At 35.5% G+C, this 22,528-nt stretch overlaps 1 long non-coding RNA gene across 1 annotated transcript; it reads left to right on the plus strand.

Annotated features, from left to right (window-relative positions):
* Window positions 1-4,106: 4,106 nt before the first annotated feature.
* Window positions 4,107-4,936, plus strand: LOC104882265 (uncharacterized). The gene is made up of 4 exons (XR_002032271.2): window positions 4,107-4,214; window positions 4,329-4,413; window positions 4,675-4,767; window positions 4,885-4,936. It is a non-coding gene; the product is annotated as an uncharacterized LOC104882265 (long non-coding RNA).
* Window positions 4,937-22,528: the final 17,592 nt, after the last annotated feature.

Here is a 22,528-nt window from a genome sequence, read left to right on the forward strand (position 1 = left end):
GAAGTGTAAAAGCTTGTACTGCATCTTTCAAAAAAGAAGAGGCCTTTCATGTGGTATATTTCTAGATTCATGGGCTGAAACCCAAGTCATTTGCCTAACCAATTAGAAGGAGCATAAGAATTAAATATTGGTTTAGAATCCTTCTTCAACATTTCTTACCCCAACGATCGAGATGGACAGTAGAAAAAATACAGAGTGCTTAAAAAAAAAAAAAGTAGCAGAATCAAGAATCAAAATTATGGTCTCATATCCAAAGAAGTCAAGGAATCAATTTCATACTTACAAAAAAATAAAACATTAATGGAGTTACATTCATTCAGACATTTCAACAAACAGCTTCTCAAAATTCTCATAACATGATACATAGATCAAAATAAATCCCAGTTGTTGAATTGGCACTTACTTTTTTCCTATGACATTTGATACCAAGTCCCTAAATTTTGACAATTCAAAATTTTAATTACCGTTCTCGTATTTTCCTTGCATCTAAATTAAATATACTTTTACAAAAAAATAAAATAAAATAAAAAATTATATGAATTAATAGTGCCCAAACATTTACTATCTTGTTTTGAAACCTTAATCTTTCTATCCTAGACATTCATACCTAAATAATAGATTCTACCCAAGTGTAAGGGCTACCTCTTTAGGACCCTTTAACATATATCAATAAGGAATATTACTTTGATTTATGTTTTTAATTTGATTCTACCTAAAGTCGGTGTGCAACAAAACCATAAAAATTGGAGAAGGGAAAGTAACAATGGACCTCAACTACCAAGGCAAGTTTTATATTTATATTATATTTTTTTCCTAGATAGATGTATTACACTTTTTTTTTCTAGATTTGTTTTAAAGTTATATGAATCCTAACCCTAAAATAAATATCATTATTTATAGACATATTTTAAAGTTATACCTATCTTAACTCTAAAATAAATGAGGATAAAATTGAGAGGATCACTACCAATTGTCTTCAATTCTGTGGGTTTGTATTATTAATTGAGAATTTTAATTTTAATTTTAAATTTTTTCTACATTATATATATATATATATATATATATATATAATATAATATAACATTTTCAATGCTATACAAAATTTACTACTACTTTATAATTTAAATAATAAATTTAAGAAATTATAACCAAGACACTAAATAATGAATAAAAAGAATCCTTGTATTGATTTGGTTTCCACTTTAATACTCATTAGATTTTACTTTTAACTGTTATTTCTAAATTGTAATACTATAAACTATAGGGGAAAGTGAGATTTGATTCACTAATATGAAAATATATAGAACAAAAAAAAAACCTCAAATATTTGAAATTATTATTATCTTCATGTATTTAAAAATAATTTAAAATGCATGCACTTTTTAATTTGTGATTTAATTATTCCCAAAAATAGCCCTTTATTTGTCATGTCATCCTAATCCATTGACAATTAGAATCCTTCGTATAGATATTTCCTTTCTTTTTAGATATTTTATTATTATTATTATTATTATTATTATTACTTTATTATTTTATTATTTGGAAAAAAAAATTTCTCTAGAAACATTATAAAGTAAGAATTTGAACAAAAAAAAACAGAATTTATTATAGTACTAATAAGTTAAAAATAGATTCATATTCTTGATAATAAATAAACCAATAATAAATTTGTATTTATTATATAATATTAATAATTGTTTAATATAATGATGAATAAAATTTGTTATTAGAGTTTTTCAATAATAAATTTGTTATAATATTAAAATAATTATATATTACGAAGTTTATTATTTATTATTTAATAAACAACCTTATTACTTTTTGAATTGGTAATTATGATTAAATATGATTTGTTTGACAATATTTCCTAAACTTTTAGAAAACTAAAATAAGAATCCTATAAGGTGTTTGTTTCTAGAGGAAAAAAAATCTTAAATAATAAAATAAAAAAAATCTAAAAAAAAAAAAGGAAACATTTATATGGAGGAGTGTAGTTGTCAATTGATTTGAATAACATAACAAATAAAATGACATTTTTTGGAATAATTGGATAACTCAGTGCATGTATTTCAAATTATTTTTAAATAGATGAAGATAATACTAATTTAAAATATTTGGGATTCTTTTTACCATATATTTTCTTTTTAGTGAATCAAATCCCACTTTTCCCTAAACTATATTGATTTGGTTAGATGAGTATGTAAATTTGAGGCATACCATTTGTTTAATTGGCTGACCCACTGAAATGCACATTGTGTATTGTTTTATTGGGCAGTGGGTATCATAGTGGGTGGCCCTATATATAACAATTTCACCCTTATTGATAACCATATTATTGAGAGGTTGGGGGAAACCGATCTCAATGATTTTCTTTTACATGATGTAACAAAATGTTTCCTATTTCTTTGTTAATATATGTTATATTTGTGTAATAATTATGATGAATGTATATAGGAACACTATATTCACGTTCACATGTCTTTAACATTTGATTAATTTATTAATAAATTATGGTTGTTTAATGCAGTGATAATATGAACATACGGTGTCGTTGTTCTGGCCGTAAATTCCTCTCTGGAATCCATTTGCTCTCAGAAGTGAAGAAGGATGTAATAAGAGAACTTGGTTTTGGTGGGCTATTGCAATTAGGTTGTAAGGAGGTTAATTTAGATTTATGTTTTTGGTTGATAAAAAACACAAACATTGCTTATTCCCAACTTGAGTTATTTGGGGGTAAGAAGGTCTCTTTGACATGTCATGATGTTGGGATGACAATGGACATTCCATATAGTGGAAGAAAGTTAATTGTTGATAATGGAACTGTTAAAGCTAGTCAAATGTCGAGTTTGCAAGATATAGAGTCAATGATGGTTGACATCGATGATATTGAGGAATTTAAGTGGCTCTTCTTGATTTTCGCTTGTGCAACCTTATTGGCACCCACATCTCATTTGGAAGGTAGTCACTCGTTTTGGTATACACCTCGAGAGCAGTTACTTGGGAACATAAATTGGGGAGAATATGTCTTAGAATTTTTTATTCAAGTTATACATGAACATAGGAGGAAGGAAAGTGTTTGGATTAAAGGGTGTTTGATGTTTCCACATGTAACTTTTTGTCTTATTTATAAGTATATGTTCATGTATTAGATATTTAATAATGGTTATACACTATGTTGGCCATGATGTTACCATTAATTATGTCTTATATAATGCAACAAATATTCTACTTTTCAATATCTAATTTTTCAGCCATGTATGTGGAACTTACCAATCCTCGCATTGCTGCATGGAACGATTTTTTGGTCAAGCAATGCATCAAGTTGGAGTTGGAAATGCTTGGAGGATTTGGTAAAGTTGAGGTATAATTAGCTTTTAGTTATATTAAGATAGTTGGTTACCATTGTATTTAGATTATTGGGATGACAATTTACATGTTTTGCAATGATAGTTGGTTAGCACATCGGCAGAGCAAGATGAAACAGAAAAAAATAAGGCTCCTTCAGTTGATGACCCAGATGAGAATGAAGACTTTGATGTAATCCTTCATACCTAATGACTATGCATAGTAACTTATATTAAGGCTTAGTTTAAATATATGTCATTTAATGTTCCTTCATTATGTTTGACTTAGTTTATTTGTGCTCGCATGGAGGCAACACAATGTCAAATCACCGATGCACAAAGTCATCTTAATAGTCTTATTGCATCATACAACCGTGGCGTGAAAGTGTTGAGGACTCATTTCACCTCTTCACACTATTGCACAGATGAAGGCCAACTGTCAAATTGTCATGAACATGTTAATGAAAGTGGTGCACCATTTTATACAAATAATCCACAACATTCACCTGTTCATTCTGGTGGTCAAAGAATATCTTTTGAAGATGACCTTGGATGTAGAAATGAAGGGGCGTCAGAAAGACCCAACATAGAAGAGGGTGTGTTCTTTGCAAACGAGGATCCCCTTCACCCTGGGCCACACAATATGTTGGTGTTAGTGCAATCATGCATGGACAACAATGCTGATGTAACACCACAAGCCTCGGAAGAAATACGACCACGAAGAGTAAAAATGAAAGTACGTCGTCACAGGCAACGAGCAGTTGCATGCAAGTCACCTTTTGTACAATTATGTGTATCAAAATACAAAAGGTTGACAAAAGAAGAGACACATGTTGCCGACTATGTGTTTGACGAGTCAAAAGATCCTAGGTTAGTCCCAAATCACAAGTTTAGCAAGTATTGTTCTTAAAAGACTATGATTATGGATTTGTCTAGAAAAACAAAAAAAAATTACTCACGTCTTGTGTTTCATGTGATTAATAGTGAGATGTTTTGTGCATATGGTGGCTATGGCGTGACACGGGAACAACTTCAATGCTTAGTAGGGGAGAGCTTCATTGATATTCCGGTAAGGTTTATGATAAATAAGAAAAAATACCCTCATCTTTCCATTGATCATTTTAACTAATGAAGAGGCATTAAGTAGGTGATTTCCATGTTCTACCGATACATGAATGCAAAAGAAGAGAATACTTCTCGCAAACACTTTGTTAATCCATACATTGGGGTGAGGTTTTTTCCTCGAGTACACCAAATCTTGTCCTTAATATAAGATGCATGTATAATTTTAGTCATACATTGTTACTATGATCTTAACAACTTTTTATAGGAAATATGTGGTTCAATGAGCAAGTCTACCTCAAAATCAACACTCAAGAAAAGATTAGGTAGCTATTGTGTTAATCTTGAATGTTGCAACCAGGTAATGCTTGGCTATTGTATTGATTACATAGATTAATGACAACTTTTTAGTAATTTCAAATTTATATTTCAAACATTTAAGCCTTCATTGTTGTTATGATGATTGTGTGTTTTGTAGTTTTATATCCCCTTATTCCAATTTAATGAATGGGTCATCATGGTAATCAATTGGGAGGTTAAAAGGGTGAATCTACTTTCATCATATCATAGCATTTAACGAATTCACTTTGTTAATGAAGCTTCCAAAGTAGTTGGATTTATGTCGCAGTTATTAAAAAATTCCTTCAAACGGAATGATGTGAATACAAATAATTTACATCCACAGTATGCAGATATCGTAGGCGATCCAAAATTGTAAGTTACATTTTTTTTCATGTATTCATTTTCAATCCTAATTGGGTCATATGTTAATAACATGTCACAAATCATACTTGTTATTGCAGATGTCATACTGGGATGTATGCTATTCTCTATATGCAACATTGGGATGGAAGTGGTCTTAATAGAACCATTAATTCTGTAAGTTGTTAAATATGATGTTATGTTTTTATTTTCAAATATACATGTTAAATGTTACCAGGATGTAGGGTCTAACATAAGTTTAATGTGTAGGAATGCATGAGCCTTGAAAAATTGAAATTTGCAACTCATATGGTTCTTGATAGCGAAAATGAAATTGGTGAAAAGGTTAAAGCTAATATTTGGTCAACCAACGATGCAGAATAGTATTGGGTAACCTTCACAATTAATTTCTTTTGTTTTATTTCATTCAATTTTTTAACTATTCATTCTAATTTAAACTCTAACTTGGTCATCGATAGTGAATAATAGATTTTGAGGCTATGTCATGTCTTCTTTATGGTATAATACATCCACTGCAAAGGGTTTTTTCGTTGGTCTTGATCATCGTGGACATTCCATTGCTTTATTATTATTTCTATTTATAGAATGAGAAATATAAATTGTTTTTGAAGCTATCATATATTATTTTTTTCTTTTTGTGTTATTGTTGAAATGAATTACCTTTATTTATTATCATCTGATATTAGGATCCCACTGAATATGTCCTTAAATAATATTTCCCCCTCTGCATTTTTTGGGGGCCGATCGAGATACAAAAGTGGTCTTATAGCTCTGCGAAGCAATTGAGTTAGAGTTTGATTTATGGTGACTTAACTTTCCCATCAATGTGGATGTTTCTTACCATGCATATGTATCATACAGGCTTGAACTGAAATTTTGTTTCATTCTTTACAGGCAAGGGGCCTGAGCATGGCCTATAATTCAGCATTGTGAGGCCTTTTAGCAGGATTAGGCGTATAATGGAATTTTTTCTTACCATGGATGGTCTGTGGTGGTGTCATTTTATGGGTTTGTGTTTAATGGGTTTGTATGAATATGTTGATTGAAGCAAATATACTAAAAAACTCTGTAAATTTTTCCTTCTCTTTGTAGGTTTTCTGCGAGTTTGATTGGGAGCTTGATGAACTTGAGGTGCACAAGTAAATTTTTTATGTTTGTACTCTTCCATATAACCTGTTTAAATTAGTTGATAATATTGTAATGACATGGTCCGGTTGCTTAAACTTATCCCCAATTTTCTATGTTTATGTATAATCATGAGCCAATTATTAGATAATTCAACAACCCTGTAAACTAATTTGGTCAAATGGCTGTATTTTCTGTTTGGCTAAGAGAATCCTTGTTACCAATCAACACAATCTAATATGGACAATCATGTTAAAAGCCAGAGAAAGCATAAGAAAGAATTTATGAGAGTTTGTTTCGATTATTCTTCATTGACAAAAACTCTAAAATGTTAAGGTACAATTTTGAACATCCCTTCTATTGAAAGAACAGAATATCTTCGACACCACTATTTTTGTTTCTCCATATGAGACTATTGATAGCCTATGAATCTTGTGCATTTTAAAGCTGGGCTTGATGCGACATTCAAGATCATGGTGTATTGCTATAAGTCGTTCCCTACATAAATAGTCAAAAATTAATCTCTTGATGGAATATATGTTTAATTTATTTATCTGTTCCATGCTAACAAAACATGTCTGCTATTTTGAATATCAACTAACTGATCACCCAAAAGCTTTGTCATTATGTGGCCATTTTTTTTCCTTGGTATCCAAATGGATCAATATGGCACTAGTTCTAAATGGTTTGACTTTTACTTAGCTAATTAAGTTGAGTATTTTCTGTTGAGTCACCTGGTTTTCACCTGGCCATTGTTTATTGAGGGTATTTTTTGCCATCCATTTTGTGAATAAGTACAAAAAATAGTTGATTGGTTGTAGCATATCAATGAATTTGGCCTCTTCTGTTAGAGCAGACACTTGCTAATGAATGCTAATTGCATTATCTTATTTGTGCCCTCTCTACATATTTTTCAGGAAATAACTATGACTCATTAATCTTTAAATAGTAATTATTGTTGTTTGGAATGCCTTTCAGGCACCGTTTATAAATAGGTATTATGGGGAAGGTCATGAAGTTTTGTGACTGGGCTCATCAACCACCAGTATTTCTACTGCAAAAGATGTTAATTGGTTTGCATTGGGGACTATAGCTAGCTACTGATTCCAGGATATGTTTCATGATGAAAGTTCAGAATGGAACCCTAAATGTGTGCTGAATCTGGTGGTTCTTTCTCGGTTTCTCAAGTTTGTCTTAGCTTTCCAATTTATGTACTTTGTTTGAAATTCTAATTTTGTCCCTTCAACATTATTTCTTGTATTCCCAAAAGGTTCAATTCTGCCAATGCCATGAAATACAAATAGTTATTGATCATTTATGGAGGTTTAAATGATTGTGGATGATATAAGCATTTACAAAACGAAATTGCATACTAGTGCAGCGTTTGGCATGATGGAAAATATCATAGTGGTAATAAATCTTTGTTTAGCAAGGTGGTTAGTTTCTATGTGTAGCTATTAGAGTAACAAAGCCATAAAATTTTATATTTAGGAATGATTTTTAAAAATAATTATTTTTAATGATATGGGTAATTTTTTTTTCAAATTGAATTAAATAAACTTCTACTATTGTTTTTGTGGAAAAAATTTGGAGTCTATGCGCATTTTTGTAAATTGTGAATATCAAGCATAAATCCGAATAAATCACACAAGAAAATTTGATGCATGTGACACTTATTGAATTTGCTTTCAATTTTCAAATGTTACTTTTAGTGTTTGAGAAGTTGTCCACCTGCTTTTAAGGTTTGAGAAACTCTACCACACATGGCTTTAGATTGACATATATAGTTCCAAATGATGGATTAAATTTATTTTCAAAAGGGAATTAAGTGTACGTTTGGGAGTGATTTTAGAAAGGTTTTTTTTTTTAGCATTTTTAATAATTTAATGATAAATTTTTTAAAGTATTTAAAATGTCATAAAATATGTTTTAATATAAGTATTTTTTAATTTTAAAATAAATCTCTTAAATATATTAAATCAATTAATGGTACTTTTCTTATAAAAATTTGATAAATATCATACTTATATCAACTACATTACACTTATTTGATAAATATTTGGTCATTTTATGTCAAAGAGAACAAAAACTTGGAAAACTTTTGTTGCATTTGATTTGATTGTACCACATTGGACCATTAATAACTAGAGATCAACATATTACCAATATTTATGATGCACCTACCACATAATAACTTCACATTCACTCCACATAATGATAGTCTCCAATTGTAGGCTTGTAGAAGACTTCATTCACGTTGTTTCATCCTATCCAACTTTAGTGACTTGTAACTATGCACTCATTATGGAACATTAAATGCATGTATGTACTAGCTACATCTCTTGCACAGGCGGACCTTCATTCCAACTTCAACCATTTACTCAGTTTGGTTGACATCACATCCTCAACAACTCTCATTCATTCCCATTTACACCTCATATTCTACTACCTATACACGTTGCACATCACAACAATTATCTTCCACCCACCCATTCCTCCATTGTAGTTAACCTACCCTTTCACTCTAAGATTTTCACTGCCATAATCATTAATAATTACTATCGCTCAACTCTAATAAGGTTTGTTTTTCATACTCCATTGCAGTGTCTTTTTAACTTCATTGTTTTCTACACATATTTTCTCTTGGTTGTGGCGACCACTCTTTTGGGAGTTGCTTGAATTTCCTTTTAAGCTATTTGTGGTTGGCTCGGATGCAATGAATCGAAACTTTTCATCTCTAACTTCCATCACTGAATTTTTAACGATATGTAGTGTCATTACAAGGACCAAACATCATGCCACCTAAAAAGAAAGTTAGACATGGCTCAACGTCAACTGTACCTAAGGAAGTCCCACATGACCCTTTCATGCCTCGCCACTGATTCGACTCATGGTAGCTTAGCTTTAAAGGCGTATCAACAAAATTTATACCTTGAATACTATTACTAAAGTAGCCAAGCTACTATAGCATAGTGGTTCTAGGATCGTTCACTGGGAAGGGTTTTCGCAAACACAAGTGATATTCAAATTAGGAAAGTAGGTGATTTTCTTATGGATGTTAGCTTTAAAAGAAGATGTAAATGTTTTAGAAAGATTTAAACTAATCTAAGCTAACATTAAAGACTAAAATGAAAGGGTGTAAAAACAAGTTTCTCAAAGATAGGATAGCTTTGCTCTGGCTCTTATGCAAATTGGAAATCTCAGGATAGGCTCCTCGCGTTGGGGTTGCAAGTATGGTGATGCTTGCTTCCCGAACCGGTATGGATTTAGCAAATCAAGTTTTAATCCTTTAAAATGGCAAAACAGATGGTAGTGAATTTCATCAATGGTTATTCACCTTAGACTTCCTTTGAATGGCTCGTAAGAGATAACTAATGGTCTAAAGCCAAAAGCTTACCAAATATTGGCAACTCAAAGTCATTCCAGGTGATAAACTCACCTTTCAATGGCCATTGAAATTGGTTCTAACGGATTAATGCAAAACTTGGAATTGAAAACCTCACCTTCCAATAGCTCGTAGGAGATAACTAATGGATAGAAATCCAAAAGCTTATCAAGTATTGGCCGTTGGAAGTTGTCCAAAAGAAAATAAAAACCAAACTTTGCATTAATGAACCTTTAATGAAAAACGACTACCTTACCTTCCGGGTGCAAGAAATTTCCATGGGATTGCATCCAAGCCATCACATAACATCCATACTTTGAGAAACTAAAAGTTTTAGCCAATCATCCTCTGAGGAAAATTTCTTATGGATGTTAGCTTTAAAAGAAGATGTAAATGTTTTAGAAAGATTTAAACTAATCTAAGCTAACATTAAAGACTAAAATGAAAGGGTGTAAAAACAAGTTTCTCAAAGATAGGATAGCTATGCTCTGGCTCTTATGCAAATTGGAAATCTCAGGATAGGCTCCTCGCGTTGGGGTTGCAAGTATGGTGATGCTTGCTTCCCGAACCGGTATGGATTTAGCAAATCAAGTTTTAATCCTTTAAAATGGCAAAACAGATGGTAGTGAATTTCATCAATGGTTATTCACCTTAGACTTCCTTTAAATGGCTCGTAAGAGATAACTAATGGTCTAAAGCCAAAAGCTTACCAAATATTGGCAACTCAAAGTCATTCCAGGTGATAAACTCACCTTTCAATGGCCATTGAAATTGGTTCTAACGGATTAATGCAAAACTTGGAATTGAAAACCTCACTTTCCAATAGCTCGTAGGAGATAACTAATGGATAGAAATCCAAAAGCTTATCAAGTATTGGCCGTTGGAAGTTGTCCAAAGGAAATAAAAACCAAACTTTGCATTAATGAACCTTTAATGAAAAACGGCTACCTTACCTTCCGGGTGCGAGAAATTTCCATGGGATTGCATCCAAGTCATCACATAACATCCATACTTTGAGAAACTAAAAGTTTTAGCCAATCATCCTCTGAGGAAAAGCCCTTAGAGGCTGTTTGGCTACTAAGAAAATAGAAATGGGGAAGAACCGGAGAAGAGAGAAAAAAAGAACTTTATATATTTCTATATCTATCTATCAATATTTGTTACAACGGATGCAAGGGGATATAAATAGAGAAGTTTTTCCAACCTTCCTAGCTAATAAATCTTATGATTGGTGGATTACAAGGAGAAGAATGGAAATTTATACAAAAATATCCAAAAGAAAAGATCTCGTGTGGAGTCGGCAGAAACAGGGGAAAATTCGCACCACGCAAGGGGGTGTGCGAATTTGGAAGGTGTTGTGCGAAATTTTCTCACAAGCCTGGAGCAGTTGTCTTCCGAAGGCCATATCTTCCTCATTTCAGCTCCAAATCGTACACGGTTTGAAGTGTTGGATTCTTGACTTACTGAGCTTTGAAATGGTATATAGCATGTAGAAAGTGGACTTCGGAAAATGCGCCAAAAGTGTGAAAGAATACTGTAGCTGCTGTCCTCTATTTTCTTCACTCTGTTTTCCTCTTCTCCATTGTTCTTTCCTTGCATACTTTGAACGACTTTGGCAAAGGGCTATGGAGCTCCAAAGCTTGGTTCTTCATGAATTTGAGCTTCCAAAAGCTTTGCCATAACTTGTCCAAGTAGCTCCTCCATCATTTGGCATGCTTGAATTGATTCATAAGCTGATAAAAACATGTAAACTTGCCACAAAATGGTTAAAACCAATTACTAAGGATCTTAATGAATTAATTGGGTTAAATGAATATGATTACTACTCAAAGGTGCTTAAAACCATTATAATTAGGTCTACAAAATAGCACTTTTTGGTAGTAATCAGCCACCCACCTAATGAGCACGAATGTGATAAACTTATAGCAAAATGGTCAATTCCCATTGAGCGTGTCATACTGATTGCTGGGTTTAAAGAACATGGTGTTGTTGAGTTGTTAGATTTTTACAAGTTGAGACCATTTATACAACTAACGCAAGAATGTTATCTAACTCCCGTGCGAGCATTCTACAGCAATATCAGAAATGTTGACGAAGAGAAATATTCGTTTCACACTTCATTCAAGAGGGTTGTTGTGCGAGTATCCCCATCCCTTATTGGATGCACCTTCTCTCTGGAAGCACCCAAGAAAGCTATTAACTTTTGTATTCCAGAGATTGATATAAAGGCAATGTTAGACACAATAACAAAGGAATTATGTGGTCATTCTTTTCAGTTGGGTACAAGCGTTGAGCATAGATCTCTTCTTCCAAAATACAGGATTCTAAGTCTGATATTGTTTCATACCATCTTGAATAAGAAGGGTCATCTTAATGAGCTTACACTATATGTTCTGCATATTCTTTTCCACATGGCACATCGCCGTAAAATTAATTTGCCTGCACTTATTTTCCATAACATGATAAAGGCACAACGTAGTAATGTGAGCACACGTGCATTACCATATGGTTCAACTGTTTGCTGGCTTTTACAAAATGTAGGGTTAGATTTCAAGACACTGCCTTATGATTCAATCCCGCGCATGCAACCTATGAGCATTAAAATGTCGATAGACAAACAAGCAACATCCTCTTTATCGCGTAGGTTAACTAAAAGTTCTCATCTTAGGGATATTTACGCAATGTACAAATCAATGAACAATCAATTGAAAATTGTGCGTCAACAATGCGATTGTTCCATTGCAGCATGGAAAGCATTGCACCCTGATGCTCTACCTCCTATGTCATCACAAACAGATGACGAGGAAGATGGTGATGATGATTGTGGAGATGAAGAAGACGAAGATGCACCGACTGATGAAGAGTAGTAACCTTAGTTTATGGTCGTCTTACAATCGAATGCGTATGTGTGTGCATAATATTTTCATGGATTTTGTAATAAGTTTATAAATTCTCGTTCTCAAACAACTTCTTAACTCTATTTACTTTAATGCTTTCCAATGCTTATCTATATGCATGCTTTCATTAATCATCAGTAAACTTTATACTCTCTTGCACCAATTGTCAACACTCTATGCAATATTTATGTGTAAATGTGATGCTAGTTATGATGTTGGTTTAAGTTATTTTGAATGTCTGAATGACATTTTGCCCATTTTCCAATCTTAATATGTATTGACTCTATATTTTAGGCTTCAACACATATGAAGCAAGTGTCCATACATTTTATTTCAATGTGAACGTGTAGGGCCAGCCCTTCATGCCTTGGGTCTGCCTTCCATGACCATACTGTCTAATCAACAAGTAAGATAAAGTCACTATGAAGGCATGCCGCCTGCACAAGGGGCATGCCTATCTTTTTTATACTGCACAAATAATAACTACGATTAGGTTTTCACCCACTTGCATGCATGTCATATGAAAGGTATGCCCTTAATTTGCCTACTGCACATGGCATCTTCGACACATAGGCATGCCTGTGAAATAAAGGGTGGGCCCTTATTTTGTTTATTGCATATAACATAAGATTCCAAAGTTTATCATACCATTGGGGATGTGTATGACATGAAGGCGATGGCTGTAGTTTTCCTTCATGCCGATTCCTATAAAAAACGTTGTCATTACCTAATACTTTGTCATCGATTGATTTCTATTATCAGTATTAGTCCCAATCATGTATACATGATTAATCACCCTAGTTTTAACTTCAATTTTTACAATTGTGATAAAGATGACATACCACATACTGAACTTTTTTTTGGCAAATCACTTTTATTTTGCAGTACATGTATATTACATGAAGGACCTAAAATCAATTTTTATTTTTCAAAATTTTGATATTATCCACATACAAACAATTGTGAAAACACAACCCATAATTAAAGGAGTTATGAAAGGTTGATGTTTTTCCAATGCATTCCCTTATCCCCTTTCTGTTCCATCAGAGTTGGGAGATTCACCTCCTCTCCAAGGTTTGGCGTAGATGTGCTTTCCATAAAGTTCACCCTTGCTTCATAGAACATCCAAGCCCGTCTAGCCTCTTCGAATGTTTTGTACAACTTATACACATTTCCTTTGTACCCAACCACTTGTTCTTGACATTCTGGCCACGAATTGTAAATACCTTTTTTTCGACCAGCGAAAACTACATAATATACATCATTAGCCATCCGTAATAACTGTAAAATAAGAATAATTCATTTCAAATTACTGTTTTAGCATGAACAAAGTGGATTGACATGATTGCAAGAGCTACGAATCATATGTTATAATATTGACACAAAACAAACGTTCGAACACAATTTTTAAACACATTCAACCACCACCTACCCTACCAAACCGAACTATTTCCGGTGTGGAGTTCGTCAAGCAAGGCTCCAAATTTTGCCTCCAAATGTGTGTTGCTCTGTAAATGTTTCACATATGGAATGAACTATTTGTTGCCTCACCCATTTTATACACGTTTATCATGCATATAATTGATTATCCATCTGGTATTATTTAGTCGTAACAAAGTCATTGCAAGCCGTATCTTCCACTCACTCCTTTCACATCCACATGTACGTCCACACCCTTCTCTTTCCTACTAATGAAACAATGGTCTGCCATCTTACACATAAGGGGAATATATTCCATTCAAATAGGTTTCCATGCACAACTGTTTGGTACATAAGACCTACATAGTGTAGGTTAGGAATATATTCCTAGCCAGATTCCAACAATAATGTACATATACCTGATGTAATGTTGTAGAAGGAATAAATTCCATCAATCATTAATTTTGAAATATTTACATGTCATGTTTTGTAAGAAGAATATATTAGGACAATCATTCCTACCATAATGTAACACAATTTTAACATATATTAAATTATGGGCCATCCATGTTGAAATGGGGGTCCTGGAATCTATCGAATCGAATGTACCAAATTTAATGAAGGATGTACCAAGGGTCCGAAAATGCGTTCCGAAGTGGGAATCGGCCCCAAATCACTTTGTTATGGGTTTCTAAATGAAATTATGGCCCATCCATGCTCAGATGGGGGTCCCGAAATCACTAGGCTCGGATGTACCAAATTTAATGAAGGATGTACCAAATTTTGTAAAGGATGTACCAAGGGTCCGAAAATACTTTTTGAAGTGGGGATTGGCCCCAAATCACTTTGTTATGGGTTTCTAAATGAAATTATGAGCCATCCATGCTCAGATGGGGGTCCCAAAATCACTATGCTCAGATGTACCAAATTTAATGAAGGATGTACCAAATTTTGTGAAGGATGTACCGAGGGTTCGAAAATGCCTTCTGAAGTGGGGATCGGCCCCAAATCACTTTGTTATGGGTTTCTAAATGAAATTATGACCCATCCATGCCCAGATGGGGGTCCCGAAAGCACTAGGCTCAGATGTACTAAATTTAATGAAGGACGTACCAAATTTTGTGAAGGATGTACCAAGGGTCCGAAAATGCGTTTCGAAGTGGGGATCAGCCCCAAATCACTTTTTTATGGGTTTCTAAATGAAATTATGACCCATCCACGCTCAGATAGGGTTCCTGAAATCACTAGGCTCGGATGTACCAAATTTAACAAAGGATGTACCAAATTTTGTTAAGGATGTACCAAGGGTCCAAAAATGCGTTCCAAAGTGCGAATCAGCCCTAAATCACTTTGTTATGGGTTTCTAAATGAAATTATGGCTCATCCATACTCAGATGGGGGTCCCGGAATCACTATGCTCGGATGTACCAAATTTAATGAACGATGTACCAAGGATCCGAAAATGTGTTACGAAGTGGGGATCGACCCCAAATCACTTTTTTATGGGTTTTTTAAATGCAATTATGACCCATCCATGCTCAGATAGGGGTCTCGGAAGCACTAGGCTCGGATGTACCAAATTTAATGAAGGATGTACCAAGGGTCCCAAAATGCGTTTCGAAGTGGGGATCAGCCCCAAATCACTTTGTTATGGGTTTCTAAATGAAATTATGGCCCATCCATGCTTAGATGGGGGTCCCAGAATCACTAGGCTCGGATGTACCAAATTTAATGAAGGATGTACCAAATTTTGTAAAGGATGTACCAAGGGTCCGAAAATGTGTTCCGAAGTGGGGATCGACCCTAAATCACTTTGTTATGGGTTTCTAAATGAAATTATGGCCCATCCATGCTCAAATGGGGGTCCCAGAATCACTATGCTCGGATGTACCAAATTTAATGAAGGATGTACCAAATTTAATGAAAGATATACCAAATTTTGTGAAGGATGTACCAAGGGTCCGAATTATGGCCCATCCATGCTCAGATGGGGGTCCTGGAAGCACTAGGCTCGGATGTACCAAATTTAATGAAGAATGTACCAAATTTTGTGAAGGATGTATCAAGGGTCCGAAAATCTGTTCTAAAGTGGGGATCAACCCCAAATCACTTTGTTATGGGTTTCTAAATGAAATTATGACCCATCCATGCTCAGATGGGGGTCCCGAAAGCACTAGGCTCAGATGTACCAAATTTAATGAAGGATGTACCAAGGGTTTGAAAATGCATTCCGAAGTGGGGATCAGCCCCAAATCACTTAGTTATGGGTTTCTAAATGAAATTATGGCCCATCCATGCTCAGATGGGGGTCTCGGAATCAGTAGGCTCGGATGTACCAAATTTAATAAAAGATGTACAAAATTTTGTAAATGATGTACCAAGGGTCCAAAAATGTGTTCCGAAGTGGGGATCGACCCTAAATCACTTTGTTATGGGTTTCTAAATGAAATTATGGTCCATCTATGCTCAGATGGGGGTCCCAGAATCACTATGCTCGGATGTACCAAAATTAATGAAGGATGTACCAAATTTTGTGAAGGATGTACCAAGGGTCCGAAAATGTGTTCCGAAGTGGGGATCGACCCCCAATCACTTTGTTATAGGTTTATAAAAGAAATTATGGACCATCCATGTTGAAATGATGCTCCCGAAATCTGTCGGATCGGATGTACCAAATTTGGTACATCCTTCATTAAATTTGGTACATCCAATCCGACAGATACTGGGACTCCCATTTCAACATGGATGAACCATAATTTCATTTAGAAACCCATAACAAAGTGATTTGGGGCTGATCCCCACTTCGGAACGCATTTTCGGACCCTTGGTACATTCTTGACAAAATTTGGTACATCCTTCATTAAATTTGGTGCATCCGAGCCTAGTGCTTCCAGGACCCCCATCTAAGCATGGATGGGCCATAATTCGGACCCTTGGTACATCCTTCACAAAATTTGGTACATCCTTCATTAAATTTGGTACATCCGAGCCTAGTGATTTTGGGACCCCCATCTGAGCATGGATGGGTCATAATTTCATTTAGAAACCCATAACAAAGTGATTTGGGGTCTATCTCCACTTCGGATCACACTTTGGAACCCTTGATACATCCTTCACAAAATTTGGTACATCCTTCATTAAATTTGGTACATCCGATCCGACAGATTTTGGAACCCCCATTTCAACATGGATGGTCAATAATTTCATTTAGAAACCTGTAACGAAGTGATTAGGGGTCAATCCCCACCTCGGAACACACTTTCGGACCCTTGGTACATCCTTCACAAAATTTGGTACGTCCTTCATTAAATTTGGTACATCCGAGCCTAGTGATTCATGGACCCCCATCTGAGCATGGATGGGTCATAATTTCATTTGGAAACCCATAACAAAGTGATTTGGAGCCTATCCCCACTTCAGATCACACTTTGGAACCCTTGGTACATCCTTCACAAAATTTGGTACATCCGATCCAATAGATTTCGGGACCCCCATTTCAACATGGATGGTCCATAATTTCATTTAGAAACCTATAACAAAGTGATTAGGATCCACACCTCAGAACGCACTTTCGAACCCTTGGTACATCCTTCATTAAATTTGGTACATCCGAGCCTCGTGATTCGGGGACCCCCATTTGAACATGGATGGGCCATAATTTCATTTAGAAACCCATAAAAAAGTGATTTGGGGCCGATCCCCACTTCGGAAAGCATTTTCGGACCCTTGGTACATTCTTGACAAAATTTGGTACATCCTTCATTAAATTTGGTACATCCGAGTCTAGTGCTTCCGGGCCCCCATCTGAGCATGGATGAGCCATAATTTCATTTAGAAACCCATAACAAAGTGATTTGGGGCTGATCCCCACTTCGGAACGCATTTTTGGACCCTTGGTACATCCTTCACAAAATTTGGTACATCCTTCATTAAATTTGGTACATCTAATACGACAAATTTTGGGACCCCCATTTCAACATGGATGCTCTATAATTTCATTTAGAATCCCATAACAAAGTGATTGGGGGTCCATTCCCACTTCGGAACACACTTTCGGACCCTTGGTACATCCTTAACAAAATTTGGTGCATCCTTCATTAAATTTGGTACATCCGAGCCTAGTGCTTCCGGGACTCCCATCTGAGCATGGATGACTCATAATTTCATTTAGAAACCCATAACAAAGTGATTTGGGGCCAATCCCCACATCGGAATGCATTTTCAGACCCTTGGCACATTCTTCACAAAATTTGGTACATCCTTCATTAAATTTGGTACATCCGAGCATAGTGATTCCGGGACCTCCATACTAGCATGAATGGGCCATAATTTCATTTAGAAACCCATAACAAAGTGATTTGGGGTCAATCCCTACTTCGGAACACATTTTCGGACCCTTGGTACATGCTTAACAAAATTTGGTACATCATTTTTAAAATTTTTTACATCCGAGCCTAGTGCTTCTGGGACCCCCATCTGAGCATGGATGGGTCATAATTTAATTTAGAAACCCATAACAAAGTGATTTGGGGCCGATCCCCACTTCGGATCGCACTTTGGAACCCTTGGTACGTCTTTCACAAAATTTGGTACATCCTTCATTAAATTTGGTACATCCGATCCGACAGATTCCAAGACCCCCATTTCAACATGGAAGGTCCATAATTTCATTTAGAAACCCATAACGAAGTGATTGGGTGCCGATGCCCACTTCGTAAAGCACTTTCAGACCCTTGGTACATCCTTAACAAAATTTGGTACATCCAAGCCTAGTGCTTCTAGGACCCCCATTTGAGCATGGATGGGTCATAATTTCATTCAGAAACCCATAACAAAGTGACTTGGGGCCGATTCCCACTTTGGATAGCACTTTGGAACCCTTTGTACATCCTTCACAAAATTTGGTACATCATTCATTAAATTTGGTACATCCGATCCGACAGATTTTGGGACCTCCATTTAAACATGGATGGTCCACGATTTCATTTAGAAACCCATAAGTAAGCGATTGGGGGTCAATCCCCACTTCGGAACGCACTTTCAGACCCTTGGTACATTCTTCAAAAAATTTGGTACATCTTTCATTAAATTAGGTACATTCGATCCGACTGCTTCCAGGACCCCCATCTGAACATGGATGGACCATAATTTAATTTGACAACCCATACGAAAGGGATTCATGGTCGATCCCCACCTTGAAACACACTTTGGAACCATTTGTACATCCTTTGCAAAATTTGTAATATATATACATCCATGTATATATATTAAAGATGTTTTGTAAGTGTAATTGATATAAGTACTGATTACTACTCAAAAAGTGCTATTTTGTAGCTTGTAATTAACTCTTTTAAACACTCTTGAGTAGTAATTATTACCTTTTAACTCAATTGACATGTTAAGGACCCTTGCAATTGTTTCTAATCAAATTGTGTTAAGTTTTGGTGTTTTTGATAGCTTTTTGCTCACCAAAGCAATTTAAGAATGAGGGATAGCTGTATATAGTTCATGGCAAAGCTTTTAGAAGCTCAAATTCATGAAAAAACCAAGCTTTGGAGCCTCATAGTCCTTTGCCTTAGTCGTTCAAAGTATGCAAGGAAAGAGCAAAGGAGAGAGGAAAACAGAGTGAAGAAAATAGAGGACAGCAGCTGCAGTCTTCCTTCGCACTTTTGGAGCACTTACCGAAGTCCATTTTCTACATGCTATATACCATTTCAAAGCTCAGGAAGTTAAGAATCCAACGTTCAAACCGTGTACGATTTGGAGCTGAAATGAGGAAGATATGACCTTCGGAATACAACTGCATCAAGCTGAGGGACAATTTCGCACCTTGCGAAATTGGAACTTCAACGTGCGAAATTTAAAGTGGATGGAAGCTGTGCAGTCGCGGTGAAGCCCAACATGCGAAAGTGGATTCTAAGTTACGAAATCAACTTGCGAAATTTTTGCAAGTCACCATGCAACGTGCAAACTGGGATATTTGTGCACCGACTCTTTTTCTTCTGATATTTTGTGTCTAAATCTCCATTTTCTCCTTGTATTCAGCCACTCATGTATTTCCTTAGCTAGGAAGTATTCAAGGAAGGGTAAATTACCTTCCTATATAAACTCTCTTGTAAACACTTAAAAAACTCTCTTGGGAGAGCTTGTTCGAGGAGACCAACTTTTGTATAGTTTTGGAAGGAGAAATACAGAGCTCTCTTTGCTTTCCTTTTCTCTCTTCTATTTTCTTTTTCTTGGAAGCCAAACAGCCTCTGAGGATGTTTTCCCTGAGGATGAGAAGCTAAACCTTTGGTTTCTTGGAGTGAAGGAAACTAGGTGAAAAGTCCAGATGCAAATGTGGAAAACTCTCGTGCATTAAATACAGGTAGTTGGAGTTCATAAATGGCTTTTAAATCTAAAGTTTTGCTTTAAATCCCTTTGAATCACTTTGAATGGCCAATACATGATAAGCTTTTAGGTCTCTGTGGATACTTATTGCTAGATCCACATAAGACCATTAGTTATCATGTACGAGCCATTGGAAAGTGGCTCAAGGTGAAGACCCATAGTGTCTAAAGCCATTAATGGAACTTGACTACCATTTCTATTGAATTTTTATAGATTAAATCTTCATTGTTAAACCTATACCGGTTCGGTAAAAAACCATCCTTTATGTTGTTGTCCCCAATACGAGGAGAAAAATCCGAAATTTCCCACTTTGCATTCTGAACTTGATCCTAGCAACCTTTAGCTCCGGGAGACTTTCTTTCTTCCATTTTTACCTAGTTCTATGTTAGTTTAGTTCCAAACACCATTTTCAAAACAAATTTTCTTTTCTTTTAAACTTTAAGTTTTTTACAAAGGAAATCATCAGACTCAATTTCTAATCTTGAGTCTATCACTGGTAAAGTGAAAACCCATCCCAGAGTTCGACCTTAGAGCTGCTATACTATAGTAGCTTTGCTACGCCAATATAAGGTCATAGGATTTATAAATATTTTTTATTAAAATATCCAACTGGGCATGAATCAAAATGGCGCCGTTGCCGGGGATGGTGCCACGATATAGTGATACAACTTTTTAGAGGCTACTTGTGATTTCCATCACAAGTTTGGTGAATTCCTTTTTCACTAACTTCATTTCCTTTCTTTTAATTGTAGAATTCCTTTTGTTAAATTTACTTTCATTTTCTTTCTAACCTTAACTTTCTTCTAACTTTCTTTTGTTTTTGTTGTCTTTGTTTTGTTTTCAGGGAAGTTGTAACTTGTGCATGCCCTATTGGATTCGGGACCAAGAGGGAAGACTAGTAAGGATAGAGAATCCTCAAGACACAGAGTTGGATATCTGTGTAAACATCATGGACCCTCCACAAGAGGATCAGAATTCTCAACACAGTCAAGGGGATAATCCAAATGCATATCTATCCATGAGGGATAGAATGCACCCACCAAGGATGAGTGCACCCTCATGCATCGTACCTCCTCTTGAGCAGCTGAATATAAGGCCCCATATTGTGCCTCTCCTACCAAATTTCCATGGAATGGAGAGTGAGAACCCATATGCCCACATCAAGGAGTTTGAGGAGGTGTGCAATACTTTTAGAGAGGGAGGAGCTTCAATAGACTTGATGAGACTCAAGCTATTTCCTTTTACTTTGAAGGACAAGGCAAAAATATGGCTTAACTCTTTAAGGCCAAGGAGCATAAGGAATTGGGTTGATCTTCAGGCTGAATTTTTGAAGAAATTTTTCCCCACCCATAGGACCAATGGGTTGAAGAGACAAATCTCAAACTTTTCTGCCAAAGAAAATGAGAAGTTCTATGAATGTTGGGAAAGGTATATGGAGGCCATCAATGCTTGTCCTCATCATGGCTTTGATACATGGCTCTTGGTGAGCTATTTTTATGATGGGATGTCTTCCTCCATGAAGCAAATTCTTGAAACCATGTGTGGGGGAGATTTTATGAGTAAGAATCCGGAAGAAGCCATGGACTTTTTAAGGTATGTATCTGAGGTATCAAGAGGATGGGATGAGCCCAACTCAAGAGAAATGGGAAGGATGAAAGCTCCTGTAAATCCAAAGGGTGGAATGTACATGTTAAGTGAAGACATGGACATGAAAGCTAAGGTGGCAACAATGGCAAGGAGGTTGGAAGAACTTGAGTTGAAAAAAATGCATGAAGTCCAAGCCATTACCAAGACACAAGCCCATGTCATGCCATGCACCATTTTCCAATCATGTGATCATGTGGTAGATGAATGCCCAACCATCCCAGCTGTGAGGGAGATGTTAGGTGATCAAGCCAATGTTGTGGGGCAATTTAGGCCCAACAACAATGCACCATATGGAAACACCTATAATTCAAGCTGGAGAAACCATCCAAATTTTTCTTGGAAACCAAGGCCACCTCCATACCAACCACAAGCCCAAACCCAAGCACCTCAACAAAGCTCTTCAGTGGAGCAAGCCATTGTGAACCTAAGTAAAGTCATGGGTGACTTTGTGGGTGAACAAAAGGCAATCAACTCACAATTGCACCAAAAGATTGAAAATGTTGAGAGTTCTCAAATTAAGAGAATGGATGGGATGC

This window comes from Vitis vinifera, chromosome 17 (assembly GCF_030704535.1).
Source record: "Vitis vinifera cultivar Pinot Noir 40024 chromosome 17, ASM3070453v1".
Taxonomy (NCBI): Eukaryota; Viridiplantae; Streptophyta; class Magnoliopsida; order Vitales; family Vitaceae; genus Vitis; species Vitis vinifera.